Raw genomic sequence first — 21526 nt, 5'->3', positions numbered from 1 at the left:
GCCGCCGTTGCCGCGTATGACAATTCTCCACGCCGCCGTGCGACCGACGACGCCGGAAACACAGTGACAAGTTCACAAAAACTCACATCCATTCATACATTTTTCCCACCGTTATTCGAACAATCCTTTTACTATTACACGGTTCATTGGATTAGTATAACATTAAACATTCATTGATACTCGCATTCTCAAGAGAGTTCAGCTAAAGACAAACCCCTAGCAAAAGATAGTTTGTCCATACTGACTTTGAACTAGCATACAAAATGAATTGATGATATAAAAGATTAAGAAACAGATTTTACAGAGTATATTTATATAAGGTTTATTTAAATAACTCATTCTTCTTCCAAGAATATTGAATAAATATTAAAATCATAATCCTAAACGCCACAAAATCTATTAACAACAACGTACTATATAAAGGTTTAATAAGCGATTGAAAGCGAGGGATAACGAGGTAGAACAGGTAATTTTAAAGAGACCGTTAAAAGCAGAACCATAAAACTGGCACTAAAACAATAATTAATGTATACCGCATTCGTTATACGGAGCGATGTTATGGCGGTGACGCGAACGAATGGCCGCAATAAACAATCGTTCGATTAGTTAATCCGCCAAGCAATGCAATGATGACGGCAATAACAAGTACGACTAACACGGTACATGGGGAAAATTAAAGCATTGTGCCAGTGTTCAAAAAATAGAAAGGCATCTTTGATTGTGAGAATGTTAGAAAAGTAAAGTAATAGCAGTCGCGACAACATAACTTAAAGTATTACATACCATTTGTACGAACTATCTAAAACAAAGTGTACATGAATTTGTGTCATTTTATACATCACCATAATGTTGTTAAATCTAGCATAGTGTCTTACATCTAGCTTCAATTAGTCCCTCAAGCGATTTACGTATAATCCGCAGCAGATGAAAATCGTAAATATCGAAAGCGGTGCGGTGCACACGTGTCACAACACGCTCGTATATAAACTACAGCGGCGGGATCCAATTTCGTTGAAATTTAATGTAAATGCATGAATTTTCCCCGTGCCACTCGTACAATCAGTGTCGAGAGCTGACATTTGCATATGCGTTGCTGAAATTTCAGAATAACTATTCCGTCGAGCTTAACCGTGTTCAAAACTTGGTGAATACAAGACGAGAGGAATGTTGCGCCAATGTATCCTTAAGTCTCGAGTAACAGACGAACAATATACCAACTGTGTGGTATTACGACGATGGTAAAAAGGTTAAGCACTCACATGTTACAAAAATGGCACATCGAGTGAGTAAGTGGCAATATGTCGCCGTCGGTAACGGAAAGTTATCTGAGCATATGTTATTTTCTAGTGCGCGTAATCAGCGGCAAGCCAAGTAAGAATTAGTAAAAAAGGGCAGGTGGTTCGACGTAAAGTGATGCTAAATTATACGCAAATCTGTGCCACCTGGCATCACAGCTTGGTCAGTCGGTGTGCCACATGCCAATAAATATGGTCAGCTAGAGCGTGGACATTTTTTATTGTAAGGTAAATAACTTCTTGGCTTTAACCATCTGTATGAGATAAAAAGTCACCTGATTTTTTTTTCTTACACAATACAAGTAATAATACTGACACCATATGATGAAATTGAATTGCAACAATTCAAACAGCAGATTTTTACATATTAAACATACTTCATATACACGTTTAAAACTCTATAACTGTAAATTTATAACATAAAAGTACCAAGTAGAAAAACAAAAATACGTAGTTCATTCAAAAAAAAGAAAACGCGTACAGTCAACTCATAAAATATTCATAACAACCCAGTTCACGTTTCCAGTATCATGCAGAAAGAACGCGCATTATTAACAAGTCGCTCATAAAACGTACAAGGCAGAAGCTAAAATCCACCATCGTAAATTTACCAAATAGTCCAAAGTCAAATTAGACTCAAGACATAAACAATGTATCTTGATCTTATATATTATACAAACATTGCTGATTGTGTTGTTAGTTTGTCTCCAGCTAGGTACAGACAAAACCTGTTTATCAAACAATGGAATACAATTTGTTTTAAGACTGCGGTCAAATAACTTTCGAATCGAATAAAATTAATACGAGTTATAAATCAAAATCAAAATTATTCAAACAACCATCCCTCCTTCGAAATAAATGACGATAATGCCAAAATCGAATAATAATTGAAATTCAGAAGAGTCCATGTTCGATTCCTTTACTTTATTGCTTTCCATTTTGGGCCAGCGTGTAGTAATTAAACATTCGTTCGTAACGTCAAAAGAAATTTCATAAAGCATTAATTACAAAACAGAAGGCAGGGATTTCAACTAAAGTAGCAATGAACGGTATCTGATACCTTTATTAAATAAAAAAAGTCTGATGTGTAATTAAAAGCGCTCAAAACATTTCAATATATAATCAATTTTGAATTAATAAACTTTCACATATGAGTGCTGGATACGTAGGTCTATATGCCCAGTATTTCAATATCGTAAAACTATCAAACATTGAGAAGGCACGTCGGTGATTCAAATTAAAGCCCACGCTTTCTTCTCACATTACTAGCGAGGGCCGTGTAACGTGCGCCGAGTGAGTCCACTCATACTGGAGTTTATTCGATTTGCCCAGAGAGACGTCGCGCGACGGCAGCACAAAGACATCAATATATAAATGGAATAAACTATAATGGGTGCATTTATACCACTATTACTGGTTATCAAACAGCAATTAAAAAGGCATCGCTGGCCCGCGTACGCTCGATACACTTTTGACTTCGATTAATCTTTTTTTTTTGTTTAATTTTAATATCACGCATTTGCATAACAATCTTCTAGTTGTCGGTACTTATTAATGACATAATCATATATTTGAACATTTATTGTCCAAGTAGGCGTCGGCCCATTGATACATAAAGATAACTAGCCTGATATTAATCCTACAATGAAGTGCTAAATAAAATCTATGATTTAAAAATAAATTGTAAAACCTATAAAATGAACCGAAACAATAGAGCACAAATCTAGAATCACCTAAACACTGAATGTATTTCTTTACAATTAAAGGAATTTTGAAGGCTTGAAATTAACAAATTTTTATATAGTACGTTTATCTACCGAATGATGTGCGAGACAAAAAGTTAATTAAAAATTGTCGAGTTGACAGTGTCAGTAGCGGCAGGTGGTTATGGGAAGCGCGGCCGTGCGCGTCCGATCCGCGCCGCGACCAATCGCTGCTAATTGTGACCAACACTGAGGGCTATAACAAATTAACGATCACGGACTATAGTCGCATAGTATAATATTATCAATGTTGTTAAGTCCATTTAACACTATTTTGTTCAAATTAAATATCAACATTAAACTGGGTTGCAAATAAATGCTTCGGTAAGTCAACTAGTAGCTAGAGTGGTCACTCGACTAGACGCTCGATAATTATTCGCTCTAAAAATTACTCGTTTCATAAGTAGTTGGTAAACCGATCATTCGAAAGGTCGCTCGATTAGTTGGACGGTTAATCACATGAATACCAACCAATGAAACCTAATAGTTGTTACTGAAAAGGTATAGGTATGTAACAACGTATTCTTACGAGAGAATGTGTTTTTGGTGTGTTATCCTCCAGTTAAAATTAATATTGATCTGACTATTTGCTTCAAAATAAATATGCACACAATAGAGTATGTTGATGGCAATAAATAAACAAGCGTGTATATGGTTTTTGTTTATACTGTCGCCAGTGGACGGCGGGCATCGATTCGTGTCGGCCATCAGTCGTGCGCATACCTAATTCAAAGAGCTGAGAAACGTCTAGTATAAGATAGATCACCTTTCTACATGTCACATCCTACCTCTGTATAACCACATTCAACGCATTTATAAGAATGAACAACTGAAAGTTATCAAGAAAGTTTTATGTACATAATTCTTCATCTATAATAAGCCAATAAGGGCATGGAATTACTTTTTTAAATAAAAAAATTTAAACTTTTCGATTGGAGTTCCAAAGAAATAGTTGAATTTTAACGAAAATTGTAAGAAACACCAAGGTGAGAATCAACTATTTTACCGAAATATGTAATAGATAACCTATAGATAAGTTATTAACCATATTCTTCTCTAATACTAATCAACCGCTTGAATAAAAATTCATTACCAAAGATTAAAAACAAATTGTTCATTAATACCACCATCCAAAGCCAGTTTATTTATATTTTTAACGCCAAGAACATTCGTAAGCAGTCATACATGAATTATTGGTGCTTAAGAGGCTTACGATGTGATCTTCGAAAAGATAACTAACGAGTATACTTCAACTGATTATTATGGACGTAATTATTGAAATATCCGTATTTAAATTTATAATCAAGGATGATTCGGGTCATATTTATTGGCTAAGACGCGAGAATAAGAGAAAGCATATTTCGTGCTGACCGTTAAGGCCGGGAAGATCAATGGGATTTTGTTTGGTGGGCGATACGGTTCATTCATTGGTACATTTTAAAAACAGAAGAAACCCTTTATTTATTGCACTTTATTTATATACTAACAGTCACTCGCGACTTCGTCGACGAAGTATAAAAAAAGCCTATAATATGCCCGCGTGTATCAGTTACCTTCCCGTCCAAGTCCCGTTCCGTCGGTATAGCCGCTCCGGAGATTACCCGGAACAAACGCAGCCTTACGGACATGCAAACAAAAATTTTAAAAATTGCTTTTAAGTTATCTACAACGTAAATCACTTCACGTATACCATTTTTTTTTTCAATACAATTTCATTAATATTAGATATAGGAATATGACGTTTATACTAACCAAACTATAAATATAATATATCTTGTGATTGATAAAATATTTATATTTTAGTTTCCGACCAAGAATAAAAGTATATTTAAATATCCCACTGATAGAGAAAGCTGGTCACATAACAATGGCAGGTATCATACGAATATTTTCTGACATGGTTTTCTCACGACATTTTCTCCCAGAGGTAAAATCTAAATTTAAAAACATCTGTGGGTTTTCTTCTTTTAAAGCTTAGGTTTCCTCGGAAGTAAATATATTTAGTTAACTTCTTCAATGTGACTCACATTGCATTTTATAAGGAAACATTTACATGTTTTTTTACAACCACATGATTTAAATATTTATATCGGTCGACAAAGGATAAGTAATGCATAGGCGATGCAGCGAGTCTCGTACAATAACAAGGGACACACGAATTGCCCAGTAGCGGCCGGTTATCAGATAATAAATATTATGGTCCATTCTTTTAGGTGAGGCGGTCATTAATCGAGTGGTCGATAGCGCGCGTATCGCCTTACGGGCCCGCATTGTTGCTCCTACAGTTGTTCCTATTTATCAAAACGCCAGTAATATTGTTCTTACGCACACCAACGCTGGATTTATAAGATACCTTTGTTCCTAGACAGTTGACATTGGTATTATTACAATGTAAGTTTTTGATCTCTTGGACGGAATCAGACAAAAAAGCCCAAACCAGTTTTAGACATTTTACAGTTTATACTTATTGAAATTTCTAATCCCTTCACCCTCGTAAACAAAGAGGCGTAGGTTAAATATTTAATACTATAAATGAAGAATCATAGTCACGATTTCGTCAAAGTCAAAATGATTTGCATATAAATGTCTTTTGTCAATAAATCCACGTGTTGCTCTCAGGGGAAAGAGATTAATATGGTAGGTGTCTCCATGTGCCCGGTGACAGAAGATTTAAGCCGACATCCGTCAACGCCGCCGTACGTAATCACCAAATCGAAGATCGATGTTAAGCCGGCTTATTAAACTTCAACGTATCACAGAACTAGTTTCGGGTTCATCGATCGCGAAAGTCCCTACACTGCTAGGCTTAAATAATAAAAAAATAATGACATAAGTAAGCATATCTAGTTGTCGACTCCAAGTCGTACATAACATTCCTACATTATTTAGTGTCAGTCTAAACAAAAATTTCCTATGCATTAACAAATTTCATTAATCTTGGAGTTTTTAATCGTCATCCCTGTCATTGTCTTTGACAACACTAAGTTTGAAACGGAGATTTTTGACTTAGAAACCCACGATAAGATAATTAACGTTTTAATATAAAGATTAAAAACCGTAATTCCATAATGTTTAGTACCCAAATAGAAGCAAACTGTATTTGTAACGAGGGTGCTTTGTAGTAGATCGGGCTTACGCAAGAGAACCACGACTATTTATTCTATTTGCCGAACGTGCTTCACAGTCGCGGTCGCTGTTTAATGATGCAAATTTTCGAAGCGTTTAACAAAATGCTCAATAACCTATTTGATCTAAACCACTTAAATAGCCTACGAAAAAGAACTTAACATAAAAGACCTATTTTCCATATAATTTTGTATAATATTATTTTAAAGCCAAGAATAACTACCAAGTTTCTCTTTTAATTCAAAAACCATTAGTACATATTTATTTAGTGTTTAGTGTAATCGGAATAAATATAAGAATTATTAAAGCTCCATTTTTGATAAATTAATTTTAACATTCGACAGAATAGATTTCACTTCAAACAGAAATCCACTATGCAATAATAAATTAACTAAGAAACATTGTTAGTTAACGACTATGAGGTCGCATTTCTAGTTACAATTAGTTACGGTTCTACAAAAAAATGCGTAAGAAAGATATGAGAATAATACGTCTAGTACTTAAAAGATGATATCAAAAGGCAATAAACGAATATGCTTGGAAGTGAATAAAAGACGGCATTGGAAGTAGGAATGTTGAGCATAAACTGTTGGCAACAGCCGTTGGATCCGATAAAACCTCACATCGAAGGCTCCGCCGGTGCGCAGTTACCAATACCGATATATACGAACCTTTCTTTGCGAAAACAATGCAGCCGGCTTAAATCGATTACAATGACCGAAAGCCTAGTTGTTAGTATCAACTTCTTTCTTATAAGGCAGTATTGTACCGTAAGGAATTAGGTTTTATACATTTATTTCCGTGTGAAAAATTGCGAATAATAATTATTTCGAGTCATCACAACAGTATACGAAACGTTTAAAGGCGCGCTTGGTTTCCCTACAATTTAGTTGTCTTATTAGCAAGTGTCAATTCAAATATCAACTAGGCAACCGTTTATAAGTCGGCATAAAGTGTTATGCTCGCTCGAAGTGGGCTCAGATTCGCGTCTTAAACGAGATCGGCTCGTTTACCTCGCGCGTCTTGTAAATTGATGGTTTCACCTCGTTCCGCGCGAAACGATCATCGCATCCCTTTCGCACGACGCGCGCCGTACAACGTGGTAATCATTGTTTACGAAATAAAAATAAAAAAGCGGACCAGTTCAAAGTATATGCGGACGGGAAAAACGAAGACACGGCGGTATTCCGATAAGTTTAAGATAAATAGCTTGCAGAGTTTTACTTGCCCTTTATTCGGAAAGGTTGTTTTTTATATCCTTTCATTTCAAACATAATCTACACTCGAGATCGATTTAGTAGAAATCATAACTAACAAGGTACATCGGAATTTGCAAATCTCCAACCTGCTGTTTATCGCAAACTATCTAACATGTACACCAACGAGCAACTCGTGAATGTACGCAACGAGTTTATTATTAAACAAAGACATATTTCAAATCTCTATCATGTTATTTTGACAATAAGAAAAGTAAAGTAAACTTTATGACTAGCTCATATTAGAGTTTTTAGCAACTGCCGTAGATATGTACAAGGACTAGAATTACAAACATAGACGACACCAAAATTGTTAATATTTTTTTTTTGTCGACAATAGAAATATTTCTTTTGTAATTTGTCTTATTTATAATAAAATCTATCTTAAGACTACATTCAACCATTATGACAATAAAGAATATTAAATTCATGTAAGCATACATTATCTCTGAATGCAAAATTTTAAATACTACCGAATACACGTCAAACTAATTTTATGAGATAGTGCTTCGAATAGTCGCAGAAACCCATGTACAAAGTATTAAGTTAAACATCTCTTTCTTAAGTATATTTCGTGGTCGCAAAACACGAGCTTGACACGTAACCACGTCACCGCCCAGCGACGGAATGATGGATCATCCTAAAACTGGGTCAAACAAGACCATTTAGCTTACACTTTGTATAAGAATTACATAAAATTCACTTAAGTATTTCATTCCTTTCATTTTCTTGCATGTAAGAAAATCCCGCTTTCCTGACAAACATTAAAGAATTTATAAAAACATAAGTGACGTAAAGTGAAGATATTAAAAAAAACACTTGTTATCTCAAATCACTAAATTACAAATTACACGTGACGTTTCTTAATAAAACTAAAGCATCTTTCAACTATTATTTATGTTCTTAACACTGTAAAATTATAAACAAAAAAATGCAATAAATAATCGTATTATAAAGTAGCTACTAAAACGTTACGCAAAATTATTAACATTTAACAATTGCAACGTGTCAGCAAGGAAATCGAATCAAACACGCACGAAGGAGCATCGACAATAACGCAAGCAATATCATAAGCTAACCGGATAATAATTTGCGACGGCGCGAATTATCATCTGGTCGGCTTCACTGGATTACGCAAGGCAAAAAGTAAACTGCTACAATAAGTAACCGCCTCACAATAGTAACCGTTGATCTGATAAGAGGTCGACCGAGTATTTTATTAACGTAGGAAGAGAGGGCACGACCGCTGTCGAAAGTGAATTGTCGTGCTAGATACTGACATATCCCTCTTCACTTTAACAACGTTTGCGCTTCGGTGACTAAGCCACTGCAGTCACGCCGAAATGGTACCTCGAAATTCGACTTCTGTACATCAACATTATGTATGACAGTAATTATAATATTAGTTCAGTATATAGAAGGAAATCAAAGCTTTATATTAGATCAGTCAGTCAGTCACTCTAATATAACTATTTATAGTGACATTTCTTTCAAATTTGTCTAGTACAACAAGACTATGGAATGCTTATTGTGTTCGAGGTTGCGTAGTTGTTCTATTTCTCAGAAGTAGTATTGAAGAAACGGTTTGTAAAACGTTTTGGTAACACAGAATTATCTCTTACTCACAAACGTTTGAACAAAATATTTTTGTTGCCAATAGAAACATAACTGTTAAATCTTGCTTTATATTAAACAATGTTACAATTAATGAAAAGATTGGTTTAAAGGCCAAGTGCAATATTTGGCGTTATCGCAAGTGTGTCATCGGCGTTGGAAGAACAATGTTTTCCCCGTCACCCGCCGCGCCGTGTTACCTTTCGAAAGCGTCGACTCATAAACAAAGCGACCTCTGAACTTAATAACAATGTGAGGCGGGCGTGCGAAACGGGGGATGCTCCGCGACTTGCAATAATTCTTTCGGGCCCATCGAGCGTCGCTAGCTTCATGACGCGCTATAATTTTGCACACAGTAAAATTATGGCGCGTTGCAACGGCAAATTCAGTTCGTGGCTAGCAGCGGCGATTGCGTACGCAGATAAATACCATTTTAGAATTTACCGTCATATTTCTGACCTATATCTAAGCGTTTCACTTACAAAGTACTGTTGTTTAAAAAAACTAAGAATTTCTTTATTATTTCTATGGTTACATCCTTCTACATATTTATGCTCAGATGGTATTCTTCTATTCGACATCAAATGTTTTAGTACCTCGCAATTAAAAAATTGGGTAACAAAATGTACGAAGGTCGTCAACAATGTATCCGTTTATTTACAAAAGACAAATTGCTTCAATTATCTGATACAGTAGTCGTGACTTGATACCGAGTGTTGTATAGTTTCGTCATTTGACATCTATAAGACCTTGTATGTTTGAATAATATGAAACGGTATTAAGATTTTTATCATCACAGAAAAATAATTATTGCGTAAATAATTAATGAAATAATTGAACCATTTTACCTTTTAGTTAAAATAAGTTAGTTAGTATCTAAAAAATAAAACAAATTAGGAAGTTTGAATATAAAACTTTTAAACTACATTCATAATTGTTGTTTACAAGGCTGGGCACTTGGATTTCCGATATAAAATTCTCATGAAATTCGGGAGCAATCGATCTTATCTGACGCTAGCAATCCATTACGAAACATGGGTCACTCGACGGTCAACATTTATTGCTATTTATTGCAACAGTAGCGAAATTATACGTTTGTTTGTCGACAAAATTAAAGAAAACGACATAATGAATTTTCAAGTTGTGGTAAATACTTTTTAGGACAGACCTACAAGTCAGTAAAAAGAGGCAGCTGCATATAACTTTTGTAATTTTTAAGAAGGCGATCAAACTTTTCTAAGTAAAATTATAGGTATACTAGTTCTGGTTTAAAGAATAAATCTAAGTAACAGGTGCCGTAACTCGTTGACGCACCGCCTCGTTATTGAAACTGACAAGTGGTCACAGCAGCATTAGCGATTGCTGCGTTAGAAATGAATAAATTATGATAAAACGAAAGGAACTATCCTCCACTTCAATTACGGCAACCCACACAATGATTAGACGTTTCACTAGGTACGTTCGGCTCCGATCGCCGACCGTGACTCGACTTATTAAGTGCTAGCTTTGTTATAAATACATTCGACTTGACGTGGATTAATGGGATAAAATGCGCCAGTTTTTATATTTAATCGTGGCCCATTCCTTGTCTACATTCTAACTCCCGGATTAAATGCGGTCGTTTGTCTAACCATTTACGACCAACTGAGTTGTTCTTTTATGAGCTGTTTTGTGGCCGTGTTGGATTTTGTTTAAGCTTCTTGGTTTTCTTAGACATATCGTGGTATTTCGAAGATAAAAATTACGAACTCTATTTGATTACTTTGAGTAATGGTCTCGAATAGCTTTAAGCAAAAACTTTCTAATGTACTATCTATATAAATTCTATGTTTTAATTTAGAGATTTAGAGCTCGTTAAATACAGTTATAAGAAAATAAATGGAACTATCGGGTCCGTTATCTCGACCAGAAGGGCGACCTTCAAGCGAACGCAAGCTGAATATAGAGTAGAGCAATAACAAGAGACAGTGGAAGGTAAACGTTGGACGGTTTTCGTATGCAAAAAGCGTTAAGTGTTAGTCGACGCGGTTGTACGGGCCGAACATTAAACAAGAGCTTGCGAGCTGGAATAGAAATGGGTTGTTTGAGTAGGGTTCTTTCGCGAACGCAATAGTAGCCGAACGTGTCTTGTTAGTGAATGCGTTATGCAAATGCCGGAGGGCAATTTCAGTACGGAATCGTTGTAGTTAGTGACAGCTTGATGGTAGTTTTAAATTTCTACACTTACAGCTTTTTTACGATAGATAATGGCGGAAGTAGAAAAATATCTACTAAGTCTGAGATAATTAAATAATTGAAGAATTGGTTACTGGTAGCAAATTCATAATATTCGTATTACAGAAATACTAAAATCAAACTATTTTATTTTAAAAGTGATCTAAATATTTATTTTGTTAGTTATTCGACGTAAAAATCTAATAAATTGTTCTCTAGTAGCGGAAGAGTAACTGTTGTTCGAAGCAAAGCGGTCATGGGTCAATACAAACATGCGCTCATTATGCGACCGACGTATGTGCAGCGGTCTCTTAAGAATTCCATCGCAAAGAAAATACCACCCACTTGTGATGTTAATGTTAATAAAACAAAATAATACTAAGTTACCATTTACAGTATTCTATGATTATACATCTATTTGTGGTTCTCTACAAATTATAAATTGAAAAATAAACAAGAGAGGTCATTGATCTCATGATTTTTTTTAATTTACATTGCAAAGGGAACTGACGTTATCTGCCATATCATTAAACGTTCACGATCCTTTAACTCGGATCCCACAGTTAAGAAGGTTACAGCGAAATAATTGTTTTTGAATAAAAGAAAATCTACTAAAAGGATGCAGTCCGGGAGGCCAAGTTAAAAGCCAAAAGCCATCATTGTTACTGAGTTTCGGTCTCCGTCGGTTATAAAGGGTAACTTATTTTCGTGGAAAAGTAATGAGAAGCTAACTTAGCGGAAAACGGTCGGCGAAGCCCTGGGCCGGTTAAAAGAAGCGATGTAAGGAAAAATGTTTTTTTTTTTACATTATTTACCATGCTTAGCGCCGCGACAGTTACCGCCTTAAGTACTCTTACAAAGGCTACGCCGCGGCTTTAGTGCGGCTTTCCTTGTCGTGAGCTTAATGCGATATTACGTTGATTCTACTACAGTTTTATAACGCTGAGGCAAAGCTTCAAGAATATTATAGTTTAGAGCATTAATTAACTTACTATTTTAAATTAATTTAAACTAAAAAAAAATTCTAAAAATATTAACAGCAATTAAAAAATATGTTGCTTTTAAATTTTAAAAGCATGTAATAACAATATTGAAACATTTAATGTTCCCTAAAACTATTGGTTCCATACGTTTTAGTTGTGCAAAAACGTTTTATCGACGATTTGCCAAAACAGAACGAACTTCGCATATAAATAAGTATGATGACCAGAATGAAATAGAGCAATCAATAGGCAAGTATCGTTTCTGAATGTACAGTCAGCGTCATATAGATCGTCACAGACAAGATATGCAAATATATAGGTACATCAAAAGTAATCAATTATATCGGTACAACAAAAGTTCTCAAAATAATAGATACATTCACCCTGCTCAAATACATCGGTACATACACAGCGTCAAATATATGAGTACATGCAAGATGCTCATAAATATCGTAGCAGCCACAGCGTCATAAGTAACATAGCAGTGAAGGTGCGCAAAAATATCGGTACATTTGACAAAATTGAACTCTATCTCTATATACTTGTGATACAATTTGGAATAAACTACTTCTGTTACATTCATTTGACACTTTGTATTAACATTATAGGTTGTCCGGAAAGTTCGTTCTGATTTTCGATATAAAGCTTACAATAGACTGTAGCTGAAGTGGATTCATTTTCGGATTTCCACCATTATCAAACGTCACAAAAATTTCTATATTGTGAATAATTTCATTTCATTGGTTGAGATAAAAACTAATTTTTAAAATTTTAGCCAAAAATAAAAGACGTTTTAGGTATAGAGTCGTACCAATATAATTTAAAAACATTTCCAAAAAATTAAGAGAACAGGGTTTCAATTTTCCTTATAAAGCGGCACGAACTTACTGGGCAACCCAATATTTTTCTTCTCCTGTCATAACGCTTAAATATATTATAAAAGTTTGTCACGCCGAATATGACAGATACGTAATAACTAATATCAAATTTTGCCTTGTCACAATATATACTAGTTTGGCGCAGTATTCTAGTATGTTTGCCGTAATATGTATAATAAGTTTACCGGTTCGAATCTCAGGCTACTTTTTTTTTTCATTTTATCAATCACGGGGTTATTTTTTCATAACCAGTAAAAATTTGGTAATGTAAAATTTTGCTCGACAATTTTTTTTTATAATTTTCGCTGTCGGGTAGAAAGAAATTTAAATAAAGTTAACAACAATTAGGTCAGACCATCGCGGGTGAAGTGAGTGGGCGGAGCGTGGATTGTCTTTGCGGGTTTTAAGAATGGTATGCGCGGAAACTATACGTACAAGTGTTATCTACATATGTGTGCGCGCCCACGCACACTGAAATGTTTATTGCAATCGACCAAAAATTTGATGTAGTTTGGATATTGACATTCAGTTTTTTTTCTTTGTTTCTTAAATATAATCAGTATCAGTAAAAGGTAAAAGTAAAAGTGTTATTTTTACCGGTACAAGTTTAACAAACATGAGTAATAAACAAATTACATGTCAATAGCATCGCTTTATCTCCTTCATTTTTGTTTGAAATAGAAAAGTACTTTAACGGTCAAACTCAGTCCAAGGCAATATCAAAAAGTACCTAATAACTACGGCGATAGAGTTTAATTACATGTGCTTCGATATTAAAATTAAAAAGTTAAAATAACAAAAAAAAAAATAGTTGCTTGGGATTTGAACCGCCGAACTTACGTACCAACGGTGGCGAACGGTAAGGCCACGAGACCAAACTAGCATATATGATGACAAACTTAAATTTGATGTTGGTTTTATCTACCTAATATTTGTCATCCGCGTCGAACACTTTTAGTAAATTTTGAAAAATGGTTTGATGCAAAATGTCAAATGAATGTAACAGAAGTAGTTTATTCCAAATTGTATCACAAGTATATAGAGATAGAGTTCAATTTTGTCAAATGTACCGATATTTTTGCGCACCTTGACTGCTTCGTTACTTATGACGCTGTGGCTGCTACGATATTTATGAGCATCTTGCATGTACTCATATATTTGACGCTGTGTATGTACCGATGTATTTGAGCAGGGTGAATGTATCTATTATTTTGAGGACTTTTGTTGTACCGATATAATTGATTACTTTTGGTGTACCTATATATTTGCATATCTTGTCTGTGACGATCTATATGACGCTGACTGTATGTTTTTAGCGAGAACTGTTTATTCTGCCTTTGTTTATGACGTTTTTGTAACATTGTTTTAAATTCCAAACAAAGATACAAAATGGCTCTTGTGTGAAATCTAACATTACTAACAGGAGTCAAGGATAAGTTCATTTCCTTATTTAGTTTGTCATTTTCAACTGTAATAATTTATGCACACTTTTGCAGTATGATAAATAAATGACCGGCACATTTACATCATAAAAGTTCTTCGTTACCCAATTACACTTCAAAAGGTTCTACGTAAGCTGTGAGAATGATTTAATTGCCTCAAAGGCTAAATATAAAAGCGGTAGAAGTCGCGCAGGGAGATAGTTGTGCGTATATCAGGGGAATCTGCACAAAAAGGCACAATCTCACTGAGATAGGATAACAAGATAACAAGCGTGCAGCGGCAGACTAAGACGGATAAAAACAAGACATGGAGCCTACGCGCAGACGCGGGCCTTGTTTACTTAAACGAGGCCCACATTAAGTGCCTCCGGAGTCGGCAACAGACATCACCGGTTCACTCGGGTGCAATGCGATGCCTTTAAATCATGCGCATACATTCAAAAGACGATGAACTTTAGAGCTTTTGTAGAACGATGGCTTTGAAATCACATCTGTCGATAAGTTTGCGCTTGCAATTTATGTGACAGGAGTAGGTACCCAATGAAAGTATATAATAACAAAATACATAGAGATTTGTATAGAAGTATACCTTAAATACATAAAACGTTAATGATACTTGTAACATTTTTACTTCTTTGAGCGTTACGTGTTTAATGAAATCGGGTCTTTAAAACGTAAAATATGTACAGAAATAAAAAGGTAAACATAAAAGAACAACGAGTTAGTTCACGCCTTGGCTACAAATCACTTATTCAAAACAAGTCTCAAATGTTTATCTATTGTTATCACCAACAAGCGATCGTGTCATTACACACGTAGACTGCCCACGGACGCGCGTTTGATGCCCAGATCGCCGGCAAATACCTAAACTAAACAAAATACTGGTTTAAGTGTCAAGATTTACAAGCTCTACAGACAATTTATCTAACTAAATGCACCCGTTTATATTTTATAAACAATTTAATCAGTACTATTTAATGTTGAGTAACGAAATTATATTAAGGCGCCATTTTGTTTCAGTCATAATTCGTTTTTAAAAGTGATATATACTAAATGTAATCGTATTCAAGCGCTTGTTTCTTGATGAAAAAAAATATTGTATTATACTTTAACAAAAAAAAACTTCCATTCAAATAAAAGAGAACAATTTTAAATTCCTAACCGACGTATTGAAATTGAATAATTTTTATTATTGTGAACAAGAATAATAAAATATAGAATATCACAATTTCATACACGATGTTTATACATGATGTATGAAAAACTCGGCCAATTTTAAATTACTTTTTATAAATAATATTCGAATTACTATAATTGTTTTCAATTACAAAACACTAACTGCCGCACTAAATATCCTTAAGTGATTACCAAGTCAGTCTCTTAGAGTAGATCATTAAGTAAGTCATTTAGGTGTTTCTTTATCATAAGTTTATGACTTGTACCACAAGTAAATCTATCTTGTTTCGGCCCACTCTCGCGACAATCTGATGAGCGCGTGAGAACTTACGCGGTGTGCCACAAAATAATGTGCATGACTCAATCTGGTGTGAACTCTGTTAAAATGTCATAGGCCTAAAGATATTTAAATTTAAATGACAAAAGCTTTGTACTAAGCATTGATAAGTTATGAATGTAGTATAATAGGATTTAAAAGTGTTTTTTACTTAAAATTCAAGACTAAAATCTCTTGAGTTATTCGTTCAATTCTCTCAAAATCGAACGCCAAATACATAAAGAAACAATAACAACACCAAAATATGAACAATTAGAATGAGTGATAGAATCAGTGGTGCTGACAAGGTGCAAACGAGAAATACGCACCGGATGCGTCGTAATGAAAATAAAACAATGCCTACATAGAATTACCATAGAAAATGAGCGGAACGGTGGGATTGAGTGTTATTTAATCAAACGAAGAGGTGAGAACATATTTTAATTCGAAGCATTTAACAATGTAAATTATTTGGTGATTCTTGTAACAAAGAAATGTAACAATAAATTACCATTTTCCATTCATTACTATTAAAACGTAATTTGAATTTAAATAGCTCGTAGCTCGTAAAATCTATAAACCAAAAAGGTTTGTACGCTAATCTGCCACTGGAAGAGGAATCGTTATATGCAAATTTCCGCCTAATCAATGAAAGTCGTTCACTTACCATATACCTAATACGTTACAAAAACTCTAACAAAATTCCTGGCATTTTATAACACTTATTTAAAAATATATCTGTCGGATTTATTGTACGTCTACAATAATTATCATGAGCCGTTACATATTTATTTAGAAATGAACTTGACAGGTTGCAAGTGTGAGGAAACATGGTTCATGAGGCGCCAACAGCGTTCAACTGGGCTGACTCAGCACTGACACCATCACTCCAGGCGAGGGCCGCGCCTTGTCATTAGGTCGCGCGCACTTCGCACTGCCAACCTGCAAGTCATCCTCCAATTCCGACCAATTAACGAGCCGACTGCAATTTGTAGGAACACAAAAAACACTGCCGTGACGAGCCCCTGTCCTTGTTAGCTACCGTACACGCCGTGCTTATCGTTTCATATCGAAAGATTTAAGTTATACGAAATCTGTGAAGTAGTTCCTACAGTTTCTGTGTTGTAATACTTAATTTATAGATAAATTTACTTTCTGAACTACTCCTCTACTATACTGAAAAAAATGTTTTTTTTTCTAAGCTTACAAATATTAAAATGCGTTATGTTTTTCATAGCTGAAAGCTCTTGTATAAACATGTAGGCAAGATATTTTGTAAGTATTCTTTGTATTGATTCTTCGTTGTTTATCTTTTTACAATAAAGAATGCATAACATATGGAAAAATGTACTTACTGCTAATCTACAGAGTTTAAAAATGTTTACGGAAGAAGTAAATAAAAATTTTAAATGTGCTGATAAAAACATCTAATCCCTGCCATGATTCGTTCTTAAAATGAGCTTCTTAATCGTTTAAAAGGCTTCGTCATTGCGAACAGTAAAAAATATTAAATTACGACAAAGTGAATGACACAAAAGCTGTTTTCAGAATTGCTAGCGACATCTTTGTTAAAACTGCCTACAAGAAACTTCTTAGAAAATTTTTAGTTGTGTTATGTCAATTAAATCTTCATTATTTCGCAACTCACGATTTTGTTTGAAATAAACAAAAAATGTGCTCACTTTTAGTAAACACAGAAACAAATGTCACGATAAAACAAGTACATTTTAAAAACATTTGTATGAACATTAAATTTTATAAAAACTAACGAGAGTTGTATTTTTAAGAAAGAAGGTCAGTGATACCAAGATTTATATTCCACATTCCGAAGTAGTTAAAGTGAACGTCCAACAAGTCGAGTCTTTTAGCAAAGTTAAAATAAGAAACATGTTTAACTTCTTTCGAGTTGACATTCTTTCATCACGAGTATAAAAGAAATTAAATTTCACATAGTATTATATAATTTTGCGTAAACAAATGTAAAGAAACAACTCGTTAAATAAAATAATTTCTTTATTATAATTAGTTTACTGACCACTTAACCAGTCGTTTATTAAAGTTGCACGTGTATCAAAAGCTGTGAGATACTCAAACCGAATGCTACTTAATTGATAGGTGGCAAGATACAACTAGATGTTGAGACGCGGGCGGCTTGGAGCATTCAATTTGCTTTAAATCAACGTGGGAGCGCGCCGGAGCCACAATTAAAACGGCTTGAAAACGCCGCTGCAGGATATAATCTCCGTCAACACTATTAATAAGCTTCCGATCCAAAAGTGTTATTTTACAACAGATACCTTTTTAAATTGTTATATTCCTTTTTTATGTAATGGTCATTTAAACCATTATCCAAAGAAGGGTATTGTAAGATATATTTAATAAATTAAAATTGAACACAGACAGCACATATGTACATCTTAACCAGTTTATTCATTAGGTTATTTTTTTTCACTTCTTTGACTTCAGATTTATTAGCAATATTTCCAAATCTAATTAAATTATGTAAAACGGAATTAATTAAAACTTCAATATTACTCTCGTATTGCAAAGTCCTATCCGGTTTACAGATCAGCGTAAACTTAACAATGCAATCATATTGGCCAGCTTACAAAGCCGTACCTGATTATTCAATCTTACAAAACTAGTCCATGTTTCGCGTAGAATGGTAGCACTAGTTTCGTATTTATAACAGAACGACGATAACTCGCCAGGCACAATAGACGGAGTTCGAAGTCTGAGACGCTGAGACAATTGGAAGCGTTGCGGCGTCAAATGAGATGTTCCCGAGAGCCAATCTCGCAGTTCAATTTGCTTTAAATCAGGAGCACGCGCGCATCTCACGGCTGCATTGCGAACTAGCAATACACTATTTGTAATTATAAACTATCAGATGGAACGTGAACGACACACAGTGTGTTGGTAATGCCGCGATTATAATTAAATGGTGCATTTATCAAACTCGTTAGCATTAAACATAGTTGATTTAAGTTTTAAATGTATCTTTTTCAAATATTAATGTATTGTAACCAGTAAAGAATAACAGTTATTGTATAGAATAAAATAGCGTAGAAACTCAAAACATTTTAAAGAGGCCAACGTTCAGAGCATGGTATAACAATTGAAAAGCACGTCAATAAAACGTAATGCTTTCTACGTACAAAGCCATCACGCGAGTGCCGCGAATAATGCTTCAATACGAATTAAGATTCTCTACATAACAGTTTCCTGCACTCACTTGACTTTGCTTCATGTGAATGAGAAACTCGGATATTGAATGGCGTTCGTTATAGAAGTTTCAACCTTTTCATCTAAACTGTGTAATGTCTGAGAGGTAATTTTAAGATTCGTACAATGCGAATCGTGTTTGTGAAGGTTAAAACTCTTTTTAAATATATCTTAATTGAAATATATTAATTCGAAACAAGATCCATTATTCTACTAACATTGAGTTACAATGATAATGATAACCTACATTATGATTATGTTTTTCTTGTCAAATAGAACAGCGTTTAAATTCATTATTAATAAATTTGAAGAATTGATGAAACAGAAATTAAAAGAAAAATTTAATTTAAGAATGCGTTCCCAATTTGCATGCGTCTCAATTATAAGTAAAGTCTTGGTGTATCTCTAGATTGTCAAAAGCTAATTTACCTCTACCCACACGACATGAATAATAAAGGGAATCATTTCTCATGTGATACCTACGGACGCGTGCAATTCCATCGAAGAAAATAAAACGTAAAACTTGAACTGGAAATAAGCTCTATAATTTACAATGGCGTAAATTTATGTAGACTTACATTTATTTGCACGCAGTCCATATTTGTTCAACTGGGCGTGAACCTTCTTTCAAAGTCAATGATGTTGAAATTAATAATTTTCCTTCAATACAAAAAAGGGCAAACGACAAAACTGAGTTTAAAATACTAACAATGGTTGATAAAATGAAGATAATTACATATTCTGAACAAAATATAGGTTGGACCTTTCTTTAAAATAAAAAGGTATAAGAAAACAGATGTAAAACGTACAATGAAGAAAGAGGGGAAGATATGGTGGGGTTATATTAATTATCCTGAAGCGGAAACGCAAGGCGGGGTCGAGTTGACCCCACCCGCAGTCAAAATGGCCGACTATGTTACCATAAAACGCCTTTATAAACTAAGGAAGTTTCCACTTACATCTGTCAAGTCAAAAATACGATAATTTATTCATTTTTGTTATATACCAATTTTTCAGGCAGCACACCTTAAGGAACTCTTGGACGCACGTCTGAGATAAAATAGGGTTGTAATTTAATTATTTACCATAACTGCTGAATCATGGCAATGTAAACATAACAAAATTATAAATGCAAATTAATTTAGAGCGCAATTGACAAAGATAGCAGTCACGACGATTGTATATTTCTGTTATAATTTTTATGCAGCTGGCGTAGGCAGAACGCAAACAAAATAACTGTATGAATTGGATTAATAAACGCGGTATGAAACGTATTTAAAATGCCGCCTCGCAGCCGCATCGCGTGTTCTTATTAAAACTTTAAAGTAACCTCTATCCCTCGTTCTTTTTCAAACTTTTACGTTGTACATAATGAAACACTGAATCTTCTTTTATCTTAGTGAGTTACACTTATTATTATTTAACAGAAATTAGACTAAAAGTTAGTAAAATTTTATTAATATGAAAGAATAATTATTAGCAAAATCCATGCTTATTCTGTGCTAATTTTTAGATTTACATGTGATATAAAAATTTTTGTTGATCATGTATTGCTCTTACGTTTCGGATTAGAATAAAACATCTCTATTAGATATCTATATAAAGTCTAAACTTAATAACGACTGTAAATAGCAATACTAAAAAAATTACATTATAGCAATTTAGTTCCAATATATAGCAATAACTTGCCATCATATCCATTAAGAGTAAAATGTCATTTACAATGTGTATCGGCGCGCAACGAGCTTGATCATAAGTAAGTTGGCGTGAATAATCGCCGAGTGCTGCTAAATCCGCCTCCGACATTCAAGTGGTCGAGTATCACGGCAAATGAAATTAAAAACGAAGTCAGATAATTACTAAGATACACAGTACGATTGCGTTAATTATATCCATCCGTCAATTATGTTATTAATAGGCTATTAAGTACACTCAATCGTCTTATATTCTCGAGTGTTTTATACAATAAGTAGTAATTGGCATACTTAGTGAAGACGCGACTGTTAGTTTAGTGAACAAATTCGACAGCTTGTTTGGAAATGCGCTGTCAATACGATTGTGCGTTATATGGTTTATGATTGAACAAAAATAGAAGTTTTATTGTTATAAAGTTATAGGTAAGATTTTATATGACTTTAGTGATACTTTTACTTTTACCAACTATTAATAAGATAACTATATTTTAACCAAAAAAATACTTACTCTTAAATAATCCTTATTTAACTTTTACAACAAACT

At 34.2% G+C, this 21526-nt stretch overlaps 1 protein-coding gene across 1 annotated transcript in view; it reads right to left on the bottom strand.

Annotated features, from left to right (window-relative positions):
- The window catches only part of Su(var)3-3 (lysine-specific histone demethylase Su(var)3-3), a 180207-nt gene that overhangs the window by 118305 nt on the left and 40376 nt on the right, over window positions 1-21526 (bottom strand). The gene's annotated exons all lie outside the window — the stretch shown is intronic.

This window comes from Papilio xuthus, unplaced genomic scaffold (assembly GCF_000836235.2).
Source record: "Papilio xuthus unplaced genomic scaffold, Pxut_1.1 DF826933.1, whole genome shotgun sequence".
Taxonomy (NCBI): Eukaryota; Metazoa; Arthropoda; class Insecta; order Lepidoptera; family Papilionidae; genus Papilio; species Papilio xuthus.
The sequence above is the reverse complement of the archived record's forward strand: the minus strand, read 5'-3'. Positions and strand labels throughout refer to the sequence as shown.